An 8,235-nucleotide genomic window follows, 5' to 3' on the forward strand; every position below is an offset into this window, starting at 1 on the left:
TAAGAAACATGCAAAAAGCATGTAAATGAAAAAAGGGGGCCTGTAAGAAACATGTAAAAACAATGTAAATGAAAGAAAGGGAGCCTGTAAGAAACATGTAAAAACCATGTACATGGAAAACCTAGAAGTTGCACGGGTGCGACCCCGTACTAATTAAGCTGTCTTCTTGTGAACTTTCCGCGCACCCACAACGACAAAATAAAACTAGAATTTTTACTGCACATGCAGGCGTCCCAAGCTTACGTCTCTAGAAAAGAGAAGAATTAATTCTCGGACACGTACGTATTTATTCATGAAGGACCATGAAAGCGTCACGTGTTGTGTGAGTTCAAGACGGAAAGAGCCCTGGTGACCGAGTTTGAACTGACGCGGAGTTAGGTTAGGCAGGGAACCATAGGGGACACCCAACGACCGTTTCCTCTCGAATGCTTTTAAACGCTGTTTTAGGCTATCTGGTGTACTTTCAAAGCTCTGTAGGTTAATTTTAGGTTGCGCAAAAAAAAAAATTATCTGTTCGGTTATTCTAGAGGAGCTTGAGTATTCTCGAACTTATTAGGGCTTTTTTGTCCATTTCCCGAAAACGTTAAGTCTTATCGCCTTTCCGAAAATGATAGCTGACTTTTTTTCGGTACCCAAAATGATATTTTTAACAATCCGAAAAACAACAAACATTAAATTTCTCATATCGCGAAAGTTCGAGGTCACAGTTGTGCCCCTGAACCGATGAGAATGAACGAAATATCATCGATTTAGAGCGTTAAATATTCCGAAACATGAACATTCTACAAGTAAGATTAATACAACTAAGTCTGCCCTTGCATGTTCACTGTTTGTTTGTTTGTTTGTTTGTTTGTTTGTTTTTGGTGATTTCTACCGTTTTGTGCTTTCATTGCCATCACTGTTATCCCAGTCCCTTTATAAGAGCATACCAGCCTTGTGAGTGCCCGATCTCCAACAAGCAGGAATCAGCGGTCTTCATGTTAGGTACCAGGTTCTCTCGGTTCTCCTGCCATGTTTGGCAGTTCGTTGGAACTTGCATCGAACTCGAGCTCTGTTTTAGCGGGCCAAAATCCACTCTACCTTCGCTTCGCCACCGTGCACAGTTTCAAGGCAAAGTTTACCGTTACCCAGAAGTTGAAGATAGCGATTACAGGCAACAAAAACAACAGGTAAGCAAGTTTTGCATAAATTGAACGAGCAGAGTCAAGTAATGTAAAGATACGTATACATTTCGTTTTGCCTTTGGTTGTGAATGTGTCATTATCAAGGAGAAGTTACATTGGTTGTGGAATCGACTTTGGTGATGTTTACCTGCCTTGCATAAAGAGCTTTATTATCTGTTATTATCTGTTCTCGATAACTGAGCATGAGCATGCGACATTTGTTATTGGCTTATATGCACCTCATGATTCTTTCTGATGCGTGCTCTTGTGAGGTTATGTTGCCCTCTGATGTGTATGCTAGTAAGCTAAAATGTAATGTGCCATCTTCAGCAGAGAAATTTCTCTTATGCTAGAGTAAGTATTCTGAAGTTACTCAAGTGTCTACAGTTGTACCTACATGCAAGTTACAATATGCTGTTATACACAACTGTACATGGACATTGCACCCACTGGTGCTGATACTGTAGTGCTGATACATGTACCTCAAACTGTCGTGAAAACTACACAGGACTTGAAAAAAAGGAAGAGTAACTTGCCCAGGCAGGAAAATCTACTTGTCTTGGACGACACAGTATAGTCAATCGATTATTTCATAACAATCAATAGAAATTAGTCAATGATATCAGAAATCAATAAAAGGATTTGTCATGAGTAATCGATTGTGATCAAATTTTCAATAAGCATTATCAATTGTGCTGATACTAGCTTATCTTTTAAGCAACATTTAATAAGAAAGAAATGAACAAAAGATTTAAAGTGAAATGTGAAATCATGAATACAATTGCATAAAAACATAACATTGTGTCTCGTAAACAGAATATTTTGCTGGCATACATGTATCAGGGACTATGTTTTGGGGGTTTTTGGTAGTGCCTTTGAAATCTACATAAAAAAGTGACAATCAAACATTGTGTTGAGGGACACAATTTTTCTACAGTTTAGGTGAACTAACAAAGAGAGACCAACTTTCAATTGATTCTCTAATGACTGATAAATTTGGTAAAATCAAACTGATAACTTGAAACTTTTCTAGCATGTGAGTATGAATTTCTTTCAATTGATCGATAGCACTGATAACACTTACATTAATTTCAATTTATTGATTTATATCAATTTATGGATTGATTTCAATTGATTGCCTTACCCTGGGATGACCAGACAACACTTTAGAGCCCTGTCACAGCCGCACATTTTACTTGTGCGAAATTGGGTTCTTACCAAATACATGTAGGTTTCATGTGTCATGCATCTGTTCATGCATCTGTAGCAGGGCAGGAAAAAAAATTGTAAGTCACTTGCCCAGTGGGCCAGTCAATTTCAGTTTTTACTTGCCCCACTTAAATATTAGTTGCCAGTGTGGTGGCCAGTGAGGAAATCAGAGGACAAATGCGAATGAAGTACACTCGGATTCCAAACTAATTCTTGCTTTCAACCTAATAAATAACTAATCTTTAGGTCTTAAGTTTTGAAATAGAATGACTGGAAATTATCATTTATCAAGCTGGCATTTTTAGTCAGACTCACAAGACTACTGACACTACATTGTAATTTCACTTGCCCACTGGGCCACTGAACTTCTATTTTCGCTTGCCCAAGAGCAAAATTTACTTGGCTGAGGAAATCAGACCTGGGTTTTTTCCTGCTTTGAGTAGCTCACAGATAACATCAAAATGTGGTAAAAACAAAAAATAGTCACATAAGCCATTACCAGAGTGTGTCACAGAATCTGTGAATTTTTCAGGCGTGTGTCACTGATGTTTTTACCACATTTTGATGTCTTCTGTGATCTATAACTGAACAGATGCACGACAACATAGAATCTATCTGCTTCGTAATACATAACAAAGAAACAAAAACAAACTTTTATGACATCATCTGTACCTTTGTCCACCAATAGAGCATAAGTGCACGTAAGAAACAATCAAATTGTGCCTGCAAATAGCTTGACTTATTATTTAAACATTGTTTGATAGGAGTTTGATTGATTGTGCATGAATATTACAATGTAGGAGATAGTGAACATTGAATACTTACTGCCACAGATTTTGAGTTGAGTTCTTCTACATCCTCTGACATTCAGTGCCTTCCAATCAGAGATGCAAATTTTTTGTCACACAGTAGCTACAGATGTAGATGTAAGATCTGTTTGATTGATGAATATTCAGGGCTCAAAATAATGGCCGGTCAACAGGCAATGTCCAGCCAGAATGGTGACTTGACCGGCCAAAAACTTCACTCGCCGGTCATGTTGACCAGTCATGTCATGTTGAGACGGTCACGTTCATTCTTGAATAAACAATCAAATCCCCAACTGTAAATCTGAGAGTTTTTATCTCTTTTTTATTATGACCTCTAACGAAAACATACACCAATGCATACATGTATCTGTTTGAACGGCTAAAGACTATTCGCTTGCTGTTTGTCATGCGTTCAAGATCAATAGGAATGCCATTCGAGTGACTGGGGTTAAATCTGTTCAGAAAAATATTAAGCCAATCCTTAAACGGTCTAGCAGTGACTGGAACAAACAAACTATATTTGTGGGTTTAATTTGGCTCACATTACGTGTACGTGATTTTTTCGTAAATATCTTGACTAGTCAGAAATGAGACGTGACCGAGCTAAAATTACTTTGGCCAGTCAACATGACTGGCTACAGTCCAATTTCAAATGTCACAGTATAAACTGGAATGATAAGAAACAAAATAATAACTCCAGTGTAAAATTCGCTGATTGATATCATACACAGAATTTGCTGATTCATACCCAGACATAACTTATCTTATTTAACGAAATGTCTTATGTTACTTGTAGGATGAAGTAAAATTGAGAGTGGTCAATACATGCATACTCCTTGGCATTGATGCTTGATCAGGAAAAAATCAGCCACTGAGAAGTCTACAGTACCTATGACTCTATAAGGGGTCCAAGGTCCATTTCTTGAAGGTCCTGGAAACTTTTCGGGCCCACAAAGCCATCTTTAATTGAGCTGTGTCTAAAAACTAAGAGCTGTATATGCCTGAAACTTCTTGTGTGAAGGAAACCTCTGTTCATATTGAGAATAAGTGAATAAAACAGCTCTGTAAGCATAAGATTTCAGATTTTGGTATGGCTTTTTGGGTGCGAAAACTTTTTGGGACCTTCGAGAAATGGGCCCCTGGTGCATTACAGTCTAACATGGTGACCTTCAACACTTTCTGGCATAAATTCAACCACTTTAAACATTATTTTTAATGCTTTGAAGTATCACCTACACCGTACCTGTGTTAGTGAATTAGCATTAAATTTGAATATCTTAGATTGTTAGGTTGATACTTATTGTTCAATACAGCAGCTATAAAATTTCATCACAAAAAGCAAAGGCTATGTTTACATACATGTAGTACCAGAACAATAATTTATTAACTTATGATGTGTTATGGGAACTATCATACTAGATAGGCCTTTCAATTTCAACAGGTCCCTATGAAATTTCTTTTTTTTTACAGTACAGTTTTTTTTATCACAAAAAGAAAAAGTAAAATTTTGAATATTGTTTACAGTGAATGTTTTGTCAGGGGTCCAAAATGTTTGTCCTGTTTGGATTCCGTAAAGTTTTGGAAAAAGAACGAAACTGTAACTTTGTAAACATAGCCTAAAAGATGTCAGAAGCCTTGTTTTATGTTATGCAATGTAGTATTCCTTTGGCATGAATGTTTTTATGATGAATTTAAAATGTCAATCTCTATCTTGTGGTAAAGGTTTTTCTCCCTGTTTTCTGTTATTTCAAAAGAACAATTCACTCTATGAAAAAAGTTGATCAATATTTCACACTCACATTGCAGTAATTTTCATAATAAGGTAAAGGTAAAGTCTGCATATGAGCCACGTGGCCCAACAGACTGGAGCTTATCCTACTTTCTGTAGCAGGAAGCGACTAGGACTATTTCTACTCCCCCTGGATGAGATGCCAGTCCATTGCAGGGTTACCCCACCATTAAATTCGCTGGTACCCACTTATACACCTGGGTGGAGAGGCACTGAGAGTAAAGTGTGTTGCCCAACAACACAACAGAATGTACCCACCTAGGGCTTGAACCCGGACCGCTCGATCAGGAGTTGAGCGCACTACATGTAACTACGAGGTCATCGTGCCTCCCACAGTTTTCATAATAATTATTAAGGCTAATTTAATCCTACATTTATTGCTTAGTAAGAAAAAAACAGCTTATTCATTCATTTTATGACAAAGGTATTATCATTATGTTACATTTGACTTTGTGAATTTAGTATATATTTAAGACAGGTATCCATTTGCAAACAATTTTAATTTAGTAATATGCCTAAATTGCAAAATTTTCACTACTTGTAGCTGACAACAGTATAGTTCTTAATCATTTTATTATTTATGATTAAATAGAGTTGAATATGACGTGGTTTTGCACAATCTTGAAAAGGTCTTGAATTTTAGTAGTCTTCTTGAAAAGTTCTTGAATTCGGTTAAAGGAGCTCAGTCCTGGTATTTTAAAATATTTTGGCCATACACAAAATTACATTTAAGTCGTCTTGTTATGGATAGAAAGAAAAGAAAACATGCTTTATTTGTTGCAATGTGTACATTGTAAACCTTATTCAAGGCATATAAAAACTATTTGAATTTTACTGAGTTTGTTCTGATTGCAATAAATTTCTGATTCTGTATAAATTTGCATGTTTTCTGCTATTATAATTAACAGATTCGATTACAATACAACAGTACATTCCATGCATTTTTCTTCAAGTCATTATTTACAAGTTATTTATCGTACAGGGTTTCTGCCTCCCTTTTTCGATTTACATGTTATTTACAGGCTCCCTTTTTACATTTCCAGGTTATTTCCAAGCTCCCTTTTTTGATTTACATGTTATTTACAGGCTCCCTTTTTCAATTTACGGGTAATTTGCAGGCTCCCTTTTTCAATTTACAGTTTATTTACAGGCTCCCTTTTTCAATTTCCAGGTTATTTCCAGGCTCCCTTTTTCGATTTACGTGTTATTTGCAGGCTCTCTTTTTCAATTTACAGGTTATTTACAGGCTCTCCTTTTCAATTTCCATGTTATTTGCAGGTTCCCTTTTTCGATTTCCATGTTATTTACAGCCTCTCTTTTTCCATTTACATGCTATTTACAGGCTCCCTTTTTCGATTTATATGTTATTTACAGGCTCCCTTTTTCGATTTCCATCTTATTTACAGGCTCTCTTTTTCGATTTACATGTTATTTACAGGTTCCCTTTTTCTATTTACATGTTATTTACAGGCTCCCTTTTTCAATTTACATGTTATTTACAGGCTCCCTTTTTCGATTTACATGTTCTTTAGGGGCTCCTTTTTTAATTTCCATGTTATTTACAGACTCCCTTTTTTGATTTACACGTTAGTTACAGGCTCCCTTTTTCGATTTACATGTTATTTACAGGCTTCCTTTTTTGATTTACACGTTATTTACAGGCTCCTGTTTTCATTTTCCATGTTATTTACAGCCTCCCTTTTTTATTTACATGTTGTTTACAGCCTCCCCTTTTTATTTACATGTTATTTACAGTATTATGGCAGCCTCCCTGTATTAAATTTATATGTTATTCACGGGTTTCCAGGTTGAATCACAAGAAATTTACAGGCTATTTACAGTATTTGCAGGAACAGTGTACATGTTATTTACATGATCTTAGCCCTTCGCTTTGAAACATTTACAGTGTTTTCTTCATCATTTACATGTTTCACTTGAAATATTTACATGTTTTTTACATGAAACCTCCAAAACATGTAAAAGGGGAAAAATCATGTAAATTAATCTTTACAGTCTCTTTGATTATTTACATGTTAATTACATGTTATTTACGTACTCTGTAAATTTTCAACTTTTCCAGTGAAACGAAATTAAATTATGAATTACAAAGATAATAATAATATTTACATTTCTTCACTCAATGCGCCTAACGGCAAATAATTAGCTAAATGAAACAGAACAAATGACCCATATAAACTAACTAAAATAACTAGTCTAACCAGTTACTCAGATGGCAGCCACTTCAGCCTTCAAGGATGTTACTTGGACCAAGTCTGCGTATCCGAACTGTTGAAGGCTGGCTGCCGATTTTTCTTTACGTGATATCTTACTCCAGAGTCTTGGGTCTAAATTTTACGAGTGAGTGTTTCTCATACGTAGCCGTGTTAAAACTAGGTAGAAATAACTCTCTGCGGAAAATTATAGTATTAGCTGTTTGTCATAAACATGTCACAAATAGGCTGCTAGCACGAATTATGTTTTAATCATATGCATTGAGACGCCATTGAAAATTCAATCGTTGGATAATGGAATTCGAGAATTTTCATTGGCTTAGCCATCATGCTATATGTGTGATTATGCCATGCTTTACAAATATGGTAAGCGTACGATCTTAGTTTTCTATACTTTGGGTGCGTTTTTAATAAAACAATTCTCCCACCCGCGCTTGTTGCATAAGAGACGGCGCTACGCGCCCCCTGATATCCAACGCACGCTCTTGGAATAATTGTTATCATTCAGTTGTCCGGGTCCAGTCAAGGGGTTCCGATCCATTTTTTGTACCTTGCGTGACAATCACACTGCTGTCTCGTAGTAGTAAAAAGTCTGAAAATTAGTTGATGGAATGGTAGTGATATTTTTTTTGCAACCGTCGATCAACTCAGGTATAGTTTTAACAGTATATCGGGAGTATATGTCTTCTTCCTCTAGAACAGAAAAGTGAGTGATTCGCATTATTCCGCCAAGAACAGTAAACGAGCAGACGCAAACTGTGACAGGTAACGCGTACCAGCTGTTGGAATGGCCACTGAAATAAAACAATAGGATCATCACAAGGTTTTCTGCCACAAACAGAACATTCGCAACCCACCGTATAGTGTTCCTGTTACTGAGAAGGAAGAATGGTAAATCATCCTTTATCCACTGCACGCAAAGCTTTCCAAATATGAACTCGCCTGCGCCATGGATTGACATGAAGCGCTGGATATGGGGTCGGCTTGTTTGGCGGTAGGAGAAAATGTATCCCACAATCACCATAATAATGGAG

The 8,235-nt window shown here is 36.5% G+C and overlaps 1 long non-coding RNA gene across 1 annotated transcript; it reads left to right on the forward strand.

Moving 5' to 3' along the window:
* Positions 1–711: 711 nt before the first annotated feature.
* LOC145492955 (uncharacterized) lies at positions 712–5,523 on the forward strand. The gene is made up of 2 exons (XR_014050074.1): positions 712–1,169; positions 3,978–5,523. It is a non-coding gene; the product is annotated as an uncharacterized LOC145492955 (long non-coding RNA).
* Positions 5,524–8,235: the final 2,712 nt, after the last annotated feature.

This window comes from Orbicella franksi, chromosome 7 (assembly GCF_964199315.1).
Source record: "Orbicella franksi chromosome 7, jaOrbFran1.1, whole genome shotgun sequence".
Taxonomy (NCBI): Eukaryota; Metazoa; Cnidaria; class Anthozoa; order Scleractinia; family Merulinidae; genus Orbicella; species Orbicella franksi.